The sequence below is a fragment of the Caloenas nicobarica genome, chromosome 15 (genome assembly GCF_036013445.1).
Source record: "Caloenas nicobarica isolate bCalNic1 chromosome 15, bCalNic1.hap1, whole genome shotgun sequence".
Lineage (NCBI taxonomy): Eukaryota > Metazoa > Chordata > Aves > Columbiformes > Columbidae > Caloenas > Caloenas nicobarica.
In genome coordinates, this window is record NC_088259.1 from 3,647,660 (window position 1) to 3,666,962 (window position 19,303).

The 19,303-nt window shown below is 47.8% G+C and overlaps 1 protein-coding gene across 2 annotated transcripts in view; it reads right to left on the reverse strand.

Moving 5' to 3' along the window:
• RALY (RALY heterogeneous nuclear ribonucleoprotein) overlaps positions 1-19,303 on the reverse strand; it is a 139,220-nt gene that overhangs the window by 106,343 nt on the left and 13,574 nt on the right. The window contains exon 2 of one of the 2 annotated variants that reach the window (XM_065645494.1): positions 3,083-3,214. The exons of the other annotated variant lie outside the window; for it this stretch is intronic. The gene's annotated coding sequence lies outside the window, so the exon portion shown is untranslated. The remainder of the gene's footprint in view (positions 1-3,082; positions 3,215-19,303) is intronic. 2 annotated transcript variants of the gene reach the window in all.

The window sequence follows — 19,303 nt, forward strand, 5'->3', positions numbered from 1 at the left end:
ACAAGTCCAATGTGGTATCATCTGCTGCTTTGCTCATCCCCTGTGAATCCGTCTGATGAGAAAACACGTCCTTCGCACCCTCACCCACCCACTAAAAACACCCCAGACTCTCGGAAGGGCACAACTGGTCACCACTGGTCATCACTGGTGTGCTGCACAAGCTACGGGAGCAGCAATGGAGCAGCAGGGAAAGCATCAGCTGAAGGACACAGGAAAGCAGAAATTCAATTTCCCCCTCCCCACTTTAACATGCATGTTGTAACAGTGCTGCAGTGAGCAACACCAACGCCATACATCTCCGTATACATTTGGAAAGGACCCGACCCTGTGTCTGCTGATGACTCGAAGTGTCACTGAGATTCCAGCTGCCTCAAGTCTCACGACTCCCCGGCCCCTCTAACAAGTGACATCCCCAAGTGGGTGCTCACCCCCTCCTACTGAAACAGCCACAGGTGTTGTGCCCACATGGGCATCAACTGCTCCTACCCGGGTAGGTGAGGGTGCACCCCAAGTCTGAATGAACACATTATCCATAATGAGAGGCAGCAATGAGGACCTACCAGTGGGACATCACCCGTGCCAGCCCTGCACCTCTATCAGGCGCTTGGGTACCGCCTTTCCCGTTCACAAGTGCTGCATCGTCTCAGAGCCAGCGCATGGTCCTCCTGGACAATATCACATGCTCTGACACGGATGCTTTAGCACTCCACACAGGCAGGGACACTGACACCCGAAGTCATTTTAATTCACCCCAAGGCAGAAAAGCACCTCATGGCACAGCCAGGAGCAGGATCTGGCCTCACCCCCCAGCATCGCAGCTTTAAAAAGCTCCCCGAGCTCTTTTCTCTGCAACAGCTGCAGGCACATCACTGCACCAGGCACCTCTAACAGTGCTCTCTGCACCCTAGAGGGAAAACACCGAGAGCACAAAACAGTAAAGCAACAGGAAAAACCTCTGCTGGGAGACTTGAGCCTGAGGTTTCCCCATTAGACTTTTTTTTTTTTTTTTTACAGCTGGGGAAATGAAGCGGAGACAAGAAATGGCCCCCAGCCATGGAGTCAGCTACTGGCAAGAGAACAGCCAGCTTTACTATCAGATTTATGCATGGCTGCCTTACTACTCCGAGCAACATTTACACCTTAAGTAACTTCTCGCACTAAAGTGGGGACAGCGCAGCACGGCCAACCCGGCGAGGCTTCAATTAGAGATGAGGTGGCCAGAGGGGATGGCACAAGCCTCGTGGTTGGGCCGGGGATGGCCAAATGGCCCAGAGCTTCTGAGAAGGTAACATCTACACTCTGGCTTGGCTCCAGCTGTGACAAGTTATGGCACGACTTGAAAAAAGCTGGAAAATATAGAAAAAGGCAGCTCCAACCAGCAGAGACAAGAAAACTCCTAAAATCATAACTTTACTCTTAAAAGTTTTTCCATTAAACTGCTTCTCCAGCAGCAGTGCTGGCAGGTGGGAAAAGGGGGAACCAGTTACACACACAACTCACAGTACAATGACAAAAGCATTTGATTAAGGAGCACTTTAAAGAAAGTCCTTAACGAACATTTCAAGGACCCCTAATATATGTTTGCAGTCATGTCTGGAGCTAATTTAAACAAAATGTTTATTTGCACAACCAGGTGAGAGTCAAATTATGATGCAAAAAAAAAAAAATCTTGTTTTCTTCCTCTTCTACAGCTTTCCCTTAGGTACACGGTCCCTGCTCCTCAAATTTCTCCCAATCCTGTTTGTGGGAAGAAAACTTTTCCTCCCCACCTGCAGGCTTTCAGGCCACAAGTGCTCATTTGCTCATCGCAATCACAGCTCCGAGTGACTCTTAGAAACCCTCCAGCTTCTCAGGCCAATCACAAATAAGCAACACAGCTTGAATTTTAAACATTTTTTTTGAAGCTGAACAACTCTGAGAGCTCTTCATCAAAACCACTTGAGGAAGAAGCTTGGAAGAAACCTCCTGTCTGGAGTGGTGGCGGGTGCAGCAGCAGAAGCCACATCCACCAGCTCTGAGCACAGGGGGTACCTGCGCACAGCGTGTCATGTTTTCCTCCTGAAAACTCGTTCTGGTTGAGCTTTAGGGCAGTACCAAAGATCTTGGGCAGCCATCAATGAGAGGAGCTGTTCCAAGTCTCTCTTCTTCCAAATAATACCACCTACATCTTGTTCAGGATGTTTCACAAAGCCCAACAGTGAGAAGCTCTGGTTTCTGCATCCCATTGGGGTGCCCTGGCTGAGCCTGGGCCATCCAGCTCCTCCTGGATGGGCAGGACACAACCACTGACCTTCAGAGCTACAACGATGAGCAGCAGCTTGAGTTGAAGATGCAATTGGGAGCATGTATCTTCCAACAGGGACAGTACCTGTGTCACTGCCCTGGTGACAGAGCACCCAACACAGAAGTATCATAAGGTATTCTTACAGTAAACAAAGTACAGGTGTAAACTGACTTCAGACACAAATTCATTTTCACTTAAGAGCAGAAATATTTCAGTAGTAGTGCAAAACACAACAGTCTCTATAAAACATGAGGTGAGTGGTTTTGAAAGGAGGAAAATGGAAATTAGTTCGGAAAAACACAAGACACTGCTGAGTAATCCGTCCCAGCAGAAAACAGATTTGCACAGCTGAGACAGACCTTGAACTCATACAGCTGTTACACCTAGGAATGAACACTGAATATTCAAATACTCAAGCTTTTAAAAGTCTACTTCTTATGTTCTGCTTTTCCTCTGGTACAAAGTATGGTTTCTATCTGACCAGGACTGAAATAAAGGGTCACCTCCACAGATTGCCTGGTTTTACCACAACACCCCAATAATAGAAACAAACATCAAAAAAAAACAACCCCTCCATCACAAGCTGAAATTTGAAACAAAGAAGTTGAATTTTCAAAACAGACTTTTGAGTGGAATATTTTTTCTATTCAACACTTTTCCTGGCACATCTATATTTTTTTCCAAACATTTCAAATTTGATGAAAGAAGTTATTTTATGAAAAAGATCTCCTCATTCAGGATCTCTTCTTGACTGATTGCATGAAACGATCTTACAAGGACGAGTAAGTATTGATTTACCTAAAGGTGATGAGTGGTGATTAGAAGAGGACAGCTTTTCATACACTCCGGGAGAAACGCGTGCTCCACAGCACATCCCACGTGGCATAAAGGACGCAGGGCTACCAGAATAGGTTCTCCCTGTCTGTATCCCTGTCAAAGGTAAGAAAACCTTTTATTTGCTGTTTCAGTGCACTCAGGAATTCTTTTTATGATTATTTTTAGTTTTTTTAGGGGTTTATTTTTTAAAAAAAAAAATTGTTGCATCATCCAAACAGGATGAGCAAACTGAGTGCTGTTTTCTGAAGCTACATACGGTGTGATGAATGAAGAGCCTCAGAACTTGAGACACATGCTGCCCACAGGGATGTTTAGGGGGGTTACTACACCCCAAAGGGTGAAAAGGGGAGAAGAACTCAGACATTTTAGGAGAGATCCTTGGAAAAGGATCATTGGGATAGAGAACTTGACGAGGAGGAACCCCATGGGTCAAGCACAAGGCAGCTCTCTGCTCGTATGCTGTGAAATACCAGTCAAGTGGGGAAGACAGACCTACAAACCATTCCCATATCTCCCCCATCCAGAGACATCTCCTTCAGCTTCTGCAACAGCTCAGAAACTGGACTAGGGATCTCCAAAGGTCCCTTCCTACCTAAACTGCTCCATTATAGAGGTTAGGAGAACCATACTGGGATGGCAGGACTTTCTTCTTGGCCATGAGATGCCTGAATGAAAGATGTGGAACTGGCAAACAAGCAGGGAATTTTAACTGTTTGGAAACACATGGGAATGGCTTTTTTTGAAATAAAATGCCCCCTGCCACCTGAATATCCTCCTGCTGAAAGCAATCAGGGAATGACAGACCTGTGAAGGAAACATCAGCCCCACTTTCAGCATACCGTGTGTGTCACCTGTAATACCAGCCCTGCTGTAAGAATCGCTGCAGCCCCCATCCTGGTTTCTGCACAGCTCACTGCCCACAAAGCAACTCAAAACTTCCACAAAATCCCAAACACGAGCTGCTTACAAAGCCCATTAACTACGGGGTTAACAGATGGTGCAGATGGTTGATGTTCAGGGACCTGGCGCGAATCCCCCACCGCACGACAGCAGCGAAAGCGACTCGGTGGCTCCACGTGCAGCTCCCGCAGGTGACCGGCTCTGCAGCGGTGAGCGAGGGGGCTGGACACGACAGTTCGGCTGGGGTCAGCAAAGCTGTGAGGCCACTAAATCTGTCCCCTGCTTGCTCAGCAGCTCCCGGCCGGGCTCTCCAGGCTCACTTGACTGGTGCACACACAGAGCTTTTCCTCGCCAAGACAGATGGAGGCAGCTGGGTGCACAGAGGGGACAGCCTGAGGCACACACCCAAACATTTGGGAGAGGGTCCTGCTTAGGCAGCACCCCAACATGAGCTTCTCTCCTGTACAAAGTATCTACCACTACTTTGAAAGATATAATTCAGGTCCTGAGCTCTTTCCCTTTGTCAAAGCAGCTCCTAACACCAACCCAGCCCACAGAACAGCCCCAGCACTCTCCTCCTTGCTCTGCCAACACCCCAGTTTCCCCCAAACCTCCTACTTCGGGCACCCCTGCTTTGCAGACCCCTGCTCAGCACACAGCAAGACCAAGCCACCCCCGTTCATCGTGGTACTTCACATAGGACTATGCAACCCATTGCACAGACAAGCTCTGGGACCCTGGAAATACTATCTGAGAGCGGGAAGGAAGAGGCACCCTTGCTGTCATCTCTGGAATGACAGTCTTGTGTCCTTGCATGAAGGTGGAGGTGGCATGGATTAACAGGAACACGTCACCACCTGCTGGGTTCTGCTCCTCCATCCAGCAGACAGGGAAGACCTGACACGATTCCCTCCTGCTGCCCATCCCCTCCTGAGGAGACTGACCACCCATCACTGTTTTGTCTTCAGGAAATGAAAAGGATGCTAGGCGTGTGTCTATGTGGCAAAATGGAAGAGTCACAGCGAGATGGGGAGGTGTAACACTGTGGTAATTACTTTACAGGGAAATGTAAGGGCTGCACCCACGGCTGGCCATGGTAACGGTTCCTGCCAGCCAAAATCTACTCTGGGATCACCCCTGCCAGATATGCTAAGAAATCCGTGCCCTTCATGGATTACAGTCACATCCACCTTCCCGGGCAGTCCTGCTCAAAGAGATAAAACATGCCCATACCCACTTCTGAGCATTGTGCTTGTCTTCACACAGAAGCAGTAAGTGCCTTCGCCTCCCCCACACACCAGTGGGGCTCGTGGCATCCTCCAAGAGGGCTCAGCACACACTGACCCACTCCACAAGCCATCAGCCCACGGGCTTAATGAACAGCTCTGTGCCAAAATGCCAGGATGGGAGATACAAGGACACAGCACCTCAAATGCCACCGTTCCTTCACAACAGCCACACTGGTGAGAGCTCACAGTGAGAACTTTCAGGTGAAGGATCAGCCAGCGCTACCATCCACGGCACAGCCTCACCAGCAAGCAGAAGCAGGGCATGTCAGGGGAACGTTCCGCTCTGCGTAGCGTGGGGGTGTGCAGAGACAGACCAAGGGTCCCTGCTGATACAGCTGTTCTTTGACTTCACCAGGCTCTTCCTGGCTAGGACGTGGTGGGTGCTCTTTTTGCTGATGTAGCTCACCCACCTCATAAATCCTGCAGTGCAGTGTACGTGCTCTGACATATGTGCTTGGAAACCCAGCAATTAGAGGATGAGGAAGACAATGCATCTGGCTGAGCTTCCCCACCCCAAACTGCTGGTGCCAGTTTCCTGCACCAAGTTATCCCATTATGCTTGGAAGCGGTCTTTCAGACTCCTCCACTACAAACAAAGCAGACAAGCTAATCACTGAAGCAAAAGAGCAGTATCTAGGACAGTAATTTACATCACAAGACAAATTCTTGTCCTCCCAGCTTGGAGCAATGCTGGTTTTGTTTACTCTGAACACATGGGAACCAGAAGCTCCAGCCCTTCAGGCCACGGTGCAGGAAGTCACCAGGAGAACCCAGCTCCTGGAGCATCATCTCCCTGCTCACCCACGGCAGCTTCATCGTCACAAATCCTTGGTGGGGCTGCAGCTGCCCAGTGAGATACACTGAGGATTTCGACTTGCCTGATGCCAGGACAGAGGCAGAGGATGTGGAGGGATGTACTGGCCTCACACTAACACACTGTCATAGAATCATTTCAGGTGGAAGAGACCCTCAGGATCATTGAGTCCAACCCTAACCTAACCGAACTCCAGCACTAAACCATGTCCTTAAAAACCTCATCTAAACGCCTTTTAAACCCCTCCAGGGATGGTGGCTCCAGCACTGCCCTGGGCAGCCTGTTCCAATGCCCGACAGCCCTTTGGGGAAGAAATTGTTTCCAAGATCCAACCTCAACCTCCCCTGGTGCAACTTGAGGCCGTTTCCTCTGGTCCTGGCGCTTGTTCCTGGGGAGCAGAGCCCGACCCCCCCTGGCTCCAAGCTCCTTTCAGGCAGTTCAGAGATCAGAAGGTCTCCCCTCAGCTCCTGTTCTCCAGCTGAACCCCCAGCTCCCTCAGCCGCTCCCATCACACTTGTGCTCCAGCCCCTCACCAGCTCCGTTCCCTCCTCTGCTCTCTCTAGTATTTCAATGTCCTTCTTATGATGAGGGGCCCAAAACTGACCCCAGGATTCAAAGTGAGGCCTCACAGTGTCCCATGGGCTCATTAGGAGAAGCTCAGTCCCTGCAAACTGTACTAGCTTGTGTTTGGCTTGGAGTGTGTCTGTACCTAGAAAAACACAGCTGATCCCACCTAGGTACTGCTAGAGATGCCTACAGGAGCATTAGTGCCTGCTCATAAGGCAGGAGCAGCGGGTGTGCTCCAGGGAAGGGGGCAGGCAGGTGCTGGCAGTGTCCTGATCCTCAGCATTCTCCTGCAAAGCAGCACCCCCAAACCACCCATCACCCAGACCTGACCCCCAGCACATGCTGGTCCTGGCTATTTTATCAGAGTCCTCAGCAACCTGGTTTAAATAAGCATTTCCCTAATTCCAAAGAGCATCATCCCCAGTTCAATTTAGCCTAATTTGTCCTAAATTGATTTCTCATTCCCATTGGCTTAAGGGAAGAGCGAAACAGATTGCAAGAGTATTTCTGATTCATGCAGCTAAGCAGATCAATGCCATTTAACATAAAGGTCTTGTTGAGGCAGGAGTATCAACTTGGGATTCCTACTTCTGTGTATGAAGAGTCTTTTCCCCAAAGCCCCTGTGCCTTCAGGAGGAAGCAGGACCACAGGCTCATGCTAACCACAAGCTCACACGCCTGCTCCCAGCCAGGACATCACTATTCAGCAAAAGGCAGGTTCTTGCCATGTTTGCCTGTCTGCCTGTTTTCCCAAAATCCAATTTAAAACAAACTTTATTGGTACTAAAGCTAGATCATATGAAACATACTGCAAAATACATTAGATGAGAGATAGAGCCACCTATCTTTACACGATAAATATCTATATATAGGGCTCAGCACCTATCTTTATTGCTGGCATTACACATGGCTTATCCTTCTGCATTCCCTCCTGCTGCTAGGCTTGGCTTTTCAAAAACACCTGGGGAAGGCAGGTGATCAAATAGCCTTGGACTTCATTAAGATGCAAGTAAGATACTTGGGCTCCACTGAAAGTCCTGCCATTAAACGTGGTATATTAAATACAGTCTTACCTTCATGTTATGCCTCTCATTTCAAGGGAGCCCAGAACACTTTGCAAACATGACGTATGCTGCCCTGTCCTCACCCACAGCGGCATTTCTGGACAGAGAGTGGTGGCTGTTCAACATCCCCCGCAACATTTTGGTGCTGACCTGCTCCAGCGTCACACAAGAGGTGCCACCATGACAGCACCCCTGTCACCCGCCTGGTGTCCTATTGTCTCTGCCACCCCTCCTCTCAAAAAAAGAAAAAAAAAAGCATCATTTTTCAATGAGAAAGTTTCCATGAGACATCATACTCAGCCAAGTTTTCAACCCATCTGTTCACCGGGCACAAAGTCTCCTCAAGCACCCCGGCAGCTCCAGGCTGGCTTTCTTCCTGGGGTGTATGGCCAGAAGGAGTAAAAATTCTACACGTACAGTTGTTTCCTACACTAACAAAATCATAGAATGTCCTGAGCTGGGAGGGACCCCCAAGGCTCACGGAGTCCAACTCCTGTCCCTGCACAGGACACCCCACAGGTCACACCGCGTGTCTGAGGACGTTGTCCAGTCTCTTCTTGAACACTGTCAGGTTGGGGCCGTGACACCTCCCTGGGGAGCCTGTTCCAGTGTCCAGCACCTCTGGGGGAAGAACCTTTTCCTCATGTCCAACTGACCCTCCCTGGCACATGTTCCTGCCATTCCCTGGGTTCTGTCACTGTCACAGAGAGAAGAGCTCAGCCCGGCCCCTCCTGCTCCCCTGCTGAAGCTGCAGCCCCATGAGCTCTGCCCTCAGTCTCCTCTGCTCCAGCTGAACAAACCCAGGGACTTCAGCCGCTCCTCATACGGCTTCCCCTCCAAACCCTTCACCAACTTCGTAGCCTCCTCTAGACACTCTCTGGCAGCTAAATATCTTTTTTCTCCTGTGTCCCCAGCCCTGCACACAGTGAATGCTCCAGGTGAGGCCGCCCCAGCGCAGAGCAGAGCGGGACAATCCCCTCCCTGCCCGGCTGGCCGTGCCAACAAAATAAAAATCTCAAACTTATGGTGTTTCTAGTGTATGCGAGTATAAGTTTCATTTAGTTTAAAGATGAACCAGTGGGCAATGGAAATCTTTAAAACCACTTGAGCTGCTTCCCTTTTTTCTGGTTTAAATGCCATGTTCCTTGCCACATTCAAGTCATATAATATAAAACGCAGCGGTTCTTTGGCATCAGTATCCATCCTTGCACGTGGACCTGAATGATTTCTCTCTCTCTCATACCATAAAACAACTTTTAATCTTTATAAACCATGGTCACAGTTCAAAATTGGACAAAAAAACCAAAATGCATTAGACATTCTTCTGTGCTGGGCTGCTATGTGGATCAAAAAGTGTCAGATAGCAAAGATGATGAATTCATTGGCACTGCTGTGCATGGACATGCACCCCAAGGCCAGTCATGGAGTCCAGGGCTCACAGAAGCAGGAAAGATCACAAAAAAGGCTTCACATGTTTCCTCTGGCTGCTGCACCATGTCCCCTCTGCAACCCAGAGAGGTCCACAGCAACCCTTCCAGCTTCCTGACGCCTGCAATTTTCTGTATTTCTTCCCATTCATAGGGAAGATGCTTCCCTATTGCAAAGAGGTGAGGTGGAAAGATGTTGCTAAATTTGCTCTGGACTCGAAAGACCATTCAATATTAAGCTTTCTTTTCACTCGAACTGTGGCTGCGATGTCTCCTTAAAATCTGCAGAGCAGAGTACTTCCTAGGGATTTTTGTGCCGGTCTAGTTTAAACCTTCCTGTGATCTTCTGCTTGTCTCATCAGCGATGCAGAAACGCTGTGGAGATGCCAGACATATCCGTATCATTGTCACTCCAGTCGATTAGCTCAGCAGTCTACAATGTGTATTTTTCTACCATGCCAGAAATCAAGTTGTGCAGATGAGCAATTCCCTTACACCAGGAGCCTGCACGTCCTCTGTGCCACCAGGAAAAGGCTTCTGTGGGGCTCAGACTGATCACTGCCAGGTAACACGGCAATGGTTTGCTGAACCACGGATGAATTCACACCCATGTTTTAAGTCAGACTGGCAAAGCCACATCCTTGGCTGCAAACATAAAAACGCCAACCGTAAAGCAAGAAGAAAGCACTCAAAAAAAAAAAAGATAAAATAATTCAGGGGGCAGAAAAGCCTGTCGGGGAGAGGCGATGGAAAGGAGTGTGCAGAGAGGAGGGAGGCAGAGCAAACGCAAGTCTCGCTCGCTGCAGCCATCTCAGCTCCTGGCCCTGCCGAGAGGACATGTGCAGCATCCCACAGGGCTGCTCCTCCTGCAAACAACCTTCTGAAGAAACCACTTCACAAGGTCACAGTGAATAGCAATGAGAGGTTTTGTCCGAGTGATCCAGGCTGGTACAACAGGATGGATCTGCCCACAGAAGACTGAGAAGCGATTGGGATTTTCCTTTCTGCTTCTCAGTGCACAGGCAGCAGCTGAGATCCCAGCTCCCCAGTCCACAGACTCTGCCTCCTCCCCTCCCGACTCCAGCAGAGACCTGAGCATCCCTACAAGGTCCGAGCTGCTGCCCTTAATCCATCCCAAATTCTAAGCTCAGCTTAGAATCAGCCTCAACTTGTGCCAGGGGAGGTTTAGATTGGATATTAGGAAAAAATTCTTCCTGGAAAGGGCTGTCGGGCATTGGAACAGGCTGCCCAGGGCAGTGGTGGAGTCACCATCCCTGGAGGGGTTTAAAAGGTGTTTAGACAAAGTTCTTAAGGACATGGGTTAGTGCTAGAGTTAGGTTAGGTTATGGTTGGACTGGATGATCCTGAGGGTCTCTTCCAACTGAAATGATTTTATCATTCTACAATTCTGCCTCGCACCCAGCCAGAGTTTGGCCCCTAAACCTAAAATCTTTCCATTCTCCTTGCCTTTAAACACTTTAATAAAGCAACTCAGCACTTTAGATCAGTTAAATGTGACCATACAGTGCCTCATCAAGGGGTCAAAGCAAGGCAAGCATGTCAGTAAAGCCGGGAACATCACATCTATTCTCCCAGGGTCCTGGGTGTGGGGCATTCACCTGGGGATGTCTCATTAAACACACTGCCCTCTAATTTTACCAAATCGCGAAGGAATTAAATTTAAACCTTGCCTCCAGCAGCACAATACCTTGTTTTCATCCACCACAGACATGCACCCAACACAAAAAAAAAAGCCAAACCGCAAACACACACCTAAGCTTGTGAATACAAAAGGCACATTCCTACCAGCCCACTCTCGGCTGTACAGCAGGGTGGGTGCACACGAGCAGCCACAGAGGAAAGGGAGAAGGTTTGGAGGGACGTGGCTCCTCGCAGGGCTTGGTGGAGGCACTGGGGACAATCTGTATGCACATGGCTGGGCTGAGATTCAGCTGCAGAATTCAATTTGGTGCCTCAAAGCGAGGGACTGCACCCGAGCACCTGAATTTCCCAAGAGCAGCCTGGGGATTCCCACTTACAAGAGTTGGTCCTCGCAAACACGAACCCCTCTGCAGAGTCAGAACTAGCCCTCTGCACGATCACAGTTTCTTTTCACAGCAACTTTCTCAGCGGAAAAATCTGCAGCAGCTCAAGACAGCATTTGGGGCAGTACTGTGCTTCTCCCATTCCCGAATTGGGAGGGTCCAGTCTGAGTTATCTGATGAGGGAGCCAAGATCCAAACCCTTGAGCAAACAGTCTGCTCGAATTTATATGAAAATCAGCCACCAACGTTTTGCCTTCTGTGAAACAGCATGTTCGATGTAGTTACTTTACAGCCCCAGGCAGCTACATGTAAAAGGCCATCACTCATTTCGGTCCCAAAGTCCTTGCCAAACATCTGGCTGCTTTTCCACAATCACATGCTGGGCTGTGCCCTACACCAGAGAATAGCAAAGCACAGCCCTCCTGCAGTTTCCTCAGAGCACGGCAAATTAATCAGGGTACCGAATTAGTGAGGTTCGTTCCAATTACCTCAATTTGACCCAGATGCTTTAAGCACCATTTTTCTAATATGTACTGGAGATAGTTACCATACAAGTTCATCTTGGCACTAGGTAAAAAGCGATCTGTCTCAGAGCAGCTTTTCCAGGTGTGCCTCCATGACCCTCCAGGATGCATTTTCATCCTCTGCATGGGTGACAACGTGCACAGCTGCAAACAGCTGGGGAGGAAAAAACAGCCTTGTGTTTACAGCCCAGGACTCAGGAGATTATCCGGCCAGGAACAACTTCTCCATCTCCACCGCTTGCTGATGAAAAAACATCCAGAACCTCATCACCTCTTTCTGTCCTGCCTACTGCAAGAACAAATTGCTCAGGATACATCCTGAATTTAATGCCCTTTCCACGCTGAGACCCTGACGCTACCAGCGGCAGCCACAGATTACCATTGCCCAGATACCCCAGCACATTAAAACCAGTAACGTACCTGTATTTGATCAAAATTCCTTTTCTGGACACATTTCACCCTCAGAAAGAAATGGTCTCGCTCTGTCCATTTTCACTGGAAGAGCAGAAGGAAGGAGAAACAGGGAAAGCTACTGCAAAAAGTGTACAAAAACACCAAGGAAGCTGAAATAGTTTTTCATTATTGATAGGCAACCACTTAGAAAAGGTGACAACATCTACAGCAAGAGCAGTAGCCCTCATCCCACTCCTTCAGATCCCAACAGCTCCAATCTGAGTCACCAGAACAGTCAAAATGTTTAACCATGTCAGTAAGATGTTAGCTGTACCATGTTAACCTCTTCTCTTTAAAAGGAGGAAGCTCTTAAAAGATTAAGTGTATTGCAGAAGTTAAAAAAGATTAGTAGGTGAGGAGGAAACTGCAGGACCAGTAAATCTGCTTCCTGGGAAAGAGCAGCAGACACGGAGCAAAGCGAGTGATGATGCCGCTTCTGTCAAACAAGAAGTCACAACCGCAGCTGAACGACACAGAGCAGAGAAAGACCAAGTCACACCACCCAGGTGTGCAGCAGCCCCCAAAACTGGGCTTTTTACAAAAACAAAAGAACTCTCGGCAAAGCTTTCCATTTTCCTGAAAGAAAACCTGCAATTATGATTTTTCCAATGAGAAATGTGGAAGCAAAAGATTTGATTTTTTTTTTTGAACCAGTATTTCAAAGCATCAAAATAACTCCCGTTTTTATGTGTTATTTTATTGACATTCCTAGCAAGGTGTTCCAGAACAGTACTGCAAAACCCAACACTGAAGTGTAGGAAACACCAAATTCTTCCAGTTTGTTTTTATTCTGTGTCTATTGCTTTCAGTATGTCAGATGTTGTCAAAACGTCAGATATTGAAGCACTAGAATAGGATCTCTTGCAGACAAACTCCCATCTCCAGCCAGCCTCTGCAGCTACCGCCCATGGGCTTGAAGGGGAGGGAGATGCCTGCAAAGAAGACATGAGGAAAAAGATCCATCTCAACGTTGAAGAACATTCAGCCTCCAAATGCCTCACCACAGCTCCAGCCAGTTGCGTTTCTTAATGACTGGGATACACTGCACTTCTCTCACAAAAAGTCAAGCCCCCTTGCTGGATCGTAACAAGGAGACATCATGCAAAGGGACCCCATGGGGTGTCACGTCACCTCTCCGCACATCACGTCCCCCCAGGGAACCTCCTGCAGAGCGGGGCGCCCCCCGACATCAACAGCACCCACCACGTGGGACCTAACGGGGATGTCACCTCCCTGCTCCCATCACGAGAGAACTCTGGAAGGTTCAAGTCCCGCAGGGCTGAGATGGTTATTTTTTTTTTAACCCTCACTAAATATAGAGGTAAGATAGATCAAAATAAATGCACTCATTGAATAAGTGCTCGCTGCTGTGAAGAAGCATTATGTAACCCAGCCATGAACCCCTCCTGCCTACCTTTGATTGAAATAATGGATTTTTTTATTCATCTTTCCCTGACATTTCCTTATTATCACTGCCAAGCCTAATGAATGCAATTAAAGCTAAAAGTATCTTAATTTCTTTCCCTTCTTCTGAACAGGGTTTGTCTGAAGGTTTTTTTTGGTTAAAAAAAAAAAAAAGCCCTGAAATAGAACAGCGACTAAAATCACTTTAATAAATACAATTTGATATGCAGCAGGAGCAAAACCCCAGCCAGAATAGCTGTTCCACCAGGGTTCCCAAACACACAGCCGCAGAGATCAGGGACATGGGGAGTGTTTGTGCACAAAGCTGCAAAATAAAAAGCGTTGTGTTGGGCCAAGAAGAAAGCAAATTAACAAGGGGATATTTCTTTCTGCCTGTACTAGTTTCAGCTGGACACGTTACTTCCCACAAGCCACTAATACAGTGTAACTGGGATGGCAGGCATGGAGCACAGCAATTGCTCAGCAAACTTTATCATTATTTTTCACGGCCTCCCAATTTTCCCTGCTGCACTGGATTCACCGCGCCCTTCTGTATTTTACTGTCCTCTGCTTTATTTTCCTTCTTCTTCCTCATCCCTCCACACATTTTTATCACAACACCGAGGTCTGGCTACCAAAAAAAAAAAAATCCTTCACGAGCCCATCATTGGGGCCAACTGCCCTGCTTTTACCAGCTATAGACAAGGTTATGTTGGCTTTTGCTGATGAGGATGAGCCCAAAGCAACCGAGAGGCTGCAAAACACACGTTTGGCTCAGGTGATCGAACACCCTCATGGATTATCCTCCAGGGTTTCACCATGGGCTGTGGAACAGATGGCCAAAGATGTTTCTGATAACACTCCCTAGCAAGGATGACAGGACCCACACCCAGCACACATCCCACCCAGCCTCTGTGCCTGGCACAAAGCTGGTGGTGACCATTTCCTAATTAAGCACTAATTGGTCCAACACACCTCAGAAAAGCAAACCCTGGCTGGCCGGGTGCCAGTCTCCACACGTGCCTGTGGACAGAGCTATGGATTTACACACTTCATCTTCTGTCATCTGCTACCCTGGAGGAAGCAAGCCTCTAAATTGAATTATCACAAAGAAATCAATTCCAGATCAAACCTCTGTGAAATTAGAATTGCTTTAATGATCTGCAGGCTGGAATAGACAGGGCCCAGGGAAAGCGTCATATACTTTTCCTCCTCAATTCATAAGGCTCCTATAGGAATCAGCCTTTGTTCACAGGGAGCATTAGTGTTTTCTAATTATGTATTAATTTAATCTACTATTAATTTTCAATTATTGTTATTACACAGGCACTTCCTTTTTCCCCAATGTGACTGCCGTGTAAGACGCTGAATTCCAAACAGCTTTGTGGTGAGCAGACAGGCAACAGCTTAGCCTTTAAAAAGGGAAAAAAACAAAACAGTTCAACAACCAATTTTGATGAAGACATTCCAGCTAAACAAAAATATATTAAAAAAAAGACGCACAAACCTTTCTGACTCATCTGAAAATACTATCAACAGCCTGCTTAGCCTAAAGGCTTAAATCACTTATGTATAGCATGTCTGTGGAGACTTTCATTAGAATTGACATTTTGACAGCTGCAAAAAAAACTCTACAACAACCCAACCCACAACATGATGAGCAGTTCAAAAATAATCATCAACCAGAGGACAAAGACACCCAGGGAAATGAAGTTCCACTAATCCCTCCATTCCCTAAAGATGCAGGTGAGTACTATATTAAAAAAATAATCAAGTATTCCTCCTTGATTAATTGTAGCTGCAAAAATAGCTCAGGATTTTCAGCATTACACATTAGCAAGAGCAGAAGCGACGTGGCTGTGACCAGAGCTGGCCTGGACGGACGGCAGAGTGCCTGGGAATGCGGAGGGATTTAATTCTTGAATTTCACATTCCAGAGATTCTGCTCATCAGAAAGCTGCTGGCGCTAAGAGCAGACCCTCTTTACTATGGAAAACATCCAAGATGCCAAAGGGAAGAGGAAGCACCTGGAGAACCCAGCACATTTCAAACCCCATCAGTGGGGTTCATCCTGCTTTTTTGATAGATGTTGAGGAAAGAGGTTTACGAGAGGGAACAGAGAACGCCTGCTTGTGGACTTCGGCCCAATCTGCACCAGCTTGGCAGACTACCCTCAAATTTTCCATATACAGCTAGAATCACATCCAAAAACCAGCAAACTAGTGAGAGACTTTCCAAAAGCTCCAATAGGTTTGGATCAGAGAGACTCAAAACACTTCCAGCGCATTCAAAACAAGGCATTAAGCAATACTGCGAAATAAAGGCTTGGCAAGCGCCATTGCCTTTGCTGGTACAACATCACACAGGATGGGTCCATCTGAGACCAAGCAGCGTTATAGCAAAAAGCAAAGGCCTTGTAAGGGCGCGTGGACCAGACCTGCCGGGGCTGTGCTGCTCGAGGCCTGCGGACGAGCCGGTCTGCAGCCCTGCCTCCCAGCTCGGCCTCCTCAGCACAGCATCTCTTGGAGCTCTCTTAGACTATTACTGACCTGGGATCCGCCCCTCTCAATTCAGTGAGGTGACAAAGCTGGATTTCCCTGCAAACCTGGGGCACGCAGGTCATCCCAGAAGCTCACAGCTATCCCACCCCCTGAAATACGAGCTCTAACTTGCATACAAAGAGCACAGAAAAGTTTGGACGAGACTCCAGAAGAGAAAGAACAGGATGTACCTGTTTCATTACAAAAATAACAAAGTACTAAGGCTACCTCATGAGGTCAGAAGGTTTCTTTTGAGCCATGTGGTCCAGGTCTACTGCCTGCTGCTCTTCTTGTCCCAATAAGGCCCTATTTATCATAGAGCTCCATTCTTCTATTATTGTGTATCAAAGCAGCTGCAGTAAAATCAGAAGAATTACTCCCGATTCATACCAGAATATCAGTGATCTGAGTTTGGCTCATCAGCTGTAAAATTGTTTTGGTACGAAAAAGCTACACAGTGAATGAAATCTTTTTGATAAAAGGAAAACTCTCTTTATATACAATAATACCTGACTCCCCACGTCAACGCCGCCGCCGCTAGCCTGAAATGAGCTGGATTTTGGCCTGCCCGGCCACCAGCAGAGGCCACGGCCCTTTGGGGACGAGCGCTGGGCCTCCCGGCCTGTCCAACATCTCACACGTACCCGAGGCAAAGGGAATAGCCACGCTGGTTATCGCGGCCTGCCCACAACACAGACACCAAGTGACGAAGACAGCCAAGGATCTCCCGGGAATACTAACAGGGCTTTCCCAGCCAGCGATTTGCTCCAGCACAGGAGAGATAAGTGACAAATTTGGCCCAGAGACCTCTCTTCCAGAGCAGAAAAGACTAGCACCGTGAAGATGAACAATTTCACAAGTTTTGAAGACAAATTGTCAGAGAGATAAAGGCAACAACTCTAGATGTCTCCGACAAATAGTACCTTCTGCCATTTTTATGCTAGTGCCCGTCAGACAGGATCCCAGTCCTACAGGTCTATGGTGTGGGGCAGGACAGTTCAGGTAACACTACATGCAAAAAGACATCTGTACAAAAAGCCCTCGGAGTCATCCAACGCCTTCAGCTAAGGTGTGGACCAAGATGAACATCAGACTGGGTTAACTGATGTGGTTTCTGAAAGGGAGTGTGGTCACACCCATAAAGCCATCACACAGGGTCACCTCTGCCATTTGCCATCTCACCTGCCTTTCTGGGAAAGTCTGTGTTACCAAAGGGGGTACAGTGAGTGGTGGCTGAGGCTGGAACAAAGCCAGTGTGTTCTCCAGCTCTCTACCCTGCTCTGAGCAACTTCTGTTCAAACATCATCCTGACACGAGAGCTGTTTCTAACGCTCATTTTCACGTACGCTGCTCCTGCACTCAGGAGCACTCACTTTGACTGAAGCCCCATGCAAAGACATTGGAAAAAGCTTTGACCTCATTCATGGTTATCAGTATGGAAAGGGGGAGTCTCAGGAAGATGGAGCCAGGCTCTTCTCGGTGACAACCATGATAGGACAAGGGGCAATGGGTACAAACTGGAACACAGGAGGTTCCACTTAAATTTGAGAAGAAACTTCTTCATGGTGAGGGTGCCAGAGCCTGGCCCAGGCTGCCCAGGGAGGTTGTGGAGTCTCCTTCTCTGCAGACATTCCAACCCGCCTGGACACCTTCCTGTGTAACCTCATCTGGGTGTTCCTGCTCCGGCGGGGGGATTGCACTGGATGAGCTTTCGAGGTCCCTTCCAATCCCTGACATTCTGCGATTCTGTGACATCAGGCCTACAGCATTTTAGTCACTCTCTCGATGTCATCTATTATAACATACCCACACCAGCAACATCCTGAACCAGAGCACCACACTGGACTGGTAATGGCCACCTTGCACCCCAACACCAGAGGGGCTTGTCCACCAGCTCAGCTGGGAAATTCTGTCATTAGACTCCAACTCAGCCCACACAACCTATCAGAGCACCAGTGTAAGCCATTGATTCTCTCATGGACAGCACGCAGCCAAACTGAATGGGATCCAAGGGTATAAGGAGTGGCCATAAAGCGTGAAAAGATATTTCTTACCAAAGCACAGACACACACTGGTCCTACAGAGAACAAGGCTGAGGATGCATCCTCACCTGACACCCCAGCAAAGCTCTCCAAACTATGGTTACAAAACTTTTTAATATCTACCATAAACATTTCCCCATGCTGCCTTTCCAAAATCACTGTTACCTGCTTTACAGCTGGTGGAACAGCAAATGAGTATACAGAAGTTAAACTGCTCTCAGAACAGAGGAGCTGTAAGTAACCTCAAGGATTTCATTGGTTTCTGGGGCCCTAAAACCAAATACTACTCTCTTTAAGGAAAAAAAACCAAAACCAACCAAACCTAACCCCCCTTGCCTTGATGATACGTAAAGGTGCAGCACAGCATTTTAAAGGGCTCAGGAAGCACTTCTGCAGAAGCCTGGAATTGCAGTACAGGTCTCTGCAAACACACAGTACAGGGTCACCAGCTCCCACCACCTTCTGAGATTTGGCAGTGGTTTTATTGTTGTTATCAACTTTTTGACACCTGGGGATCTTGAGGTAAAGCGACATTAAATTCTAAGAGTGTGCTGGGTGTTTGTTGTTGGTTTCATTTGTCTGGTTTTTCTCCTTATATCTGCTGCTAGCCATCCTGCTAAAATGGCTGCAAGCATAAACCTTGCAGAATAAATCGTGAATAAAGATCCCTGGAGAAGTCCAGGCAACAGAAGGTAGAGGGGAAAGAAAAGTGCAGCACTCAGAATGCAACACAGAATTTGAAGCCATGACACCACTTGCTATTGGGTGAAAATTATCTTGGAACACAAAAGGGTGGCAAAAACATCAAGAATGTAAGATGCGTCCATAGAGAACAAAAGGTTAATGGAAGATATTTTCCTCAGGGAACACCACAAGTAGGAAGAATGATTTTTGATTCAACTTTTTAGCTGGTTGCGCCAGACTATGACCTTGAAATGTCTGAAATTCCACCCAAGGGAAATATGCAGCTGTGATGGGACAGTACAGATGTGCAGGACTCTTGCTGAAGTTTCACACAACTCCTCTGAGCCCTCCCCATTCAGTCACCATGAAACCATGGCATTTCTCTCCCTTCACAAGGCATAAAAAACTACTTCTCCCATCTCCTCAGTT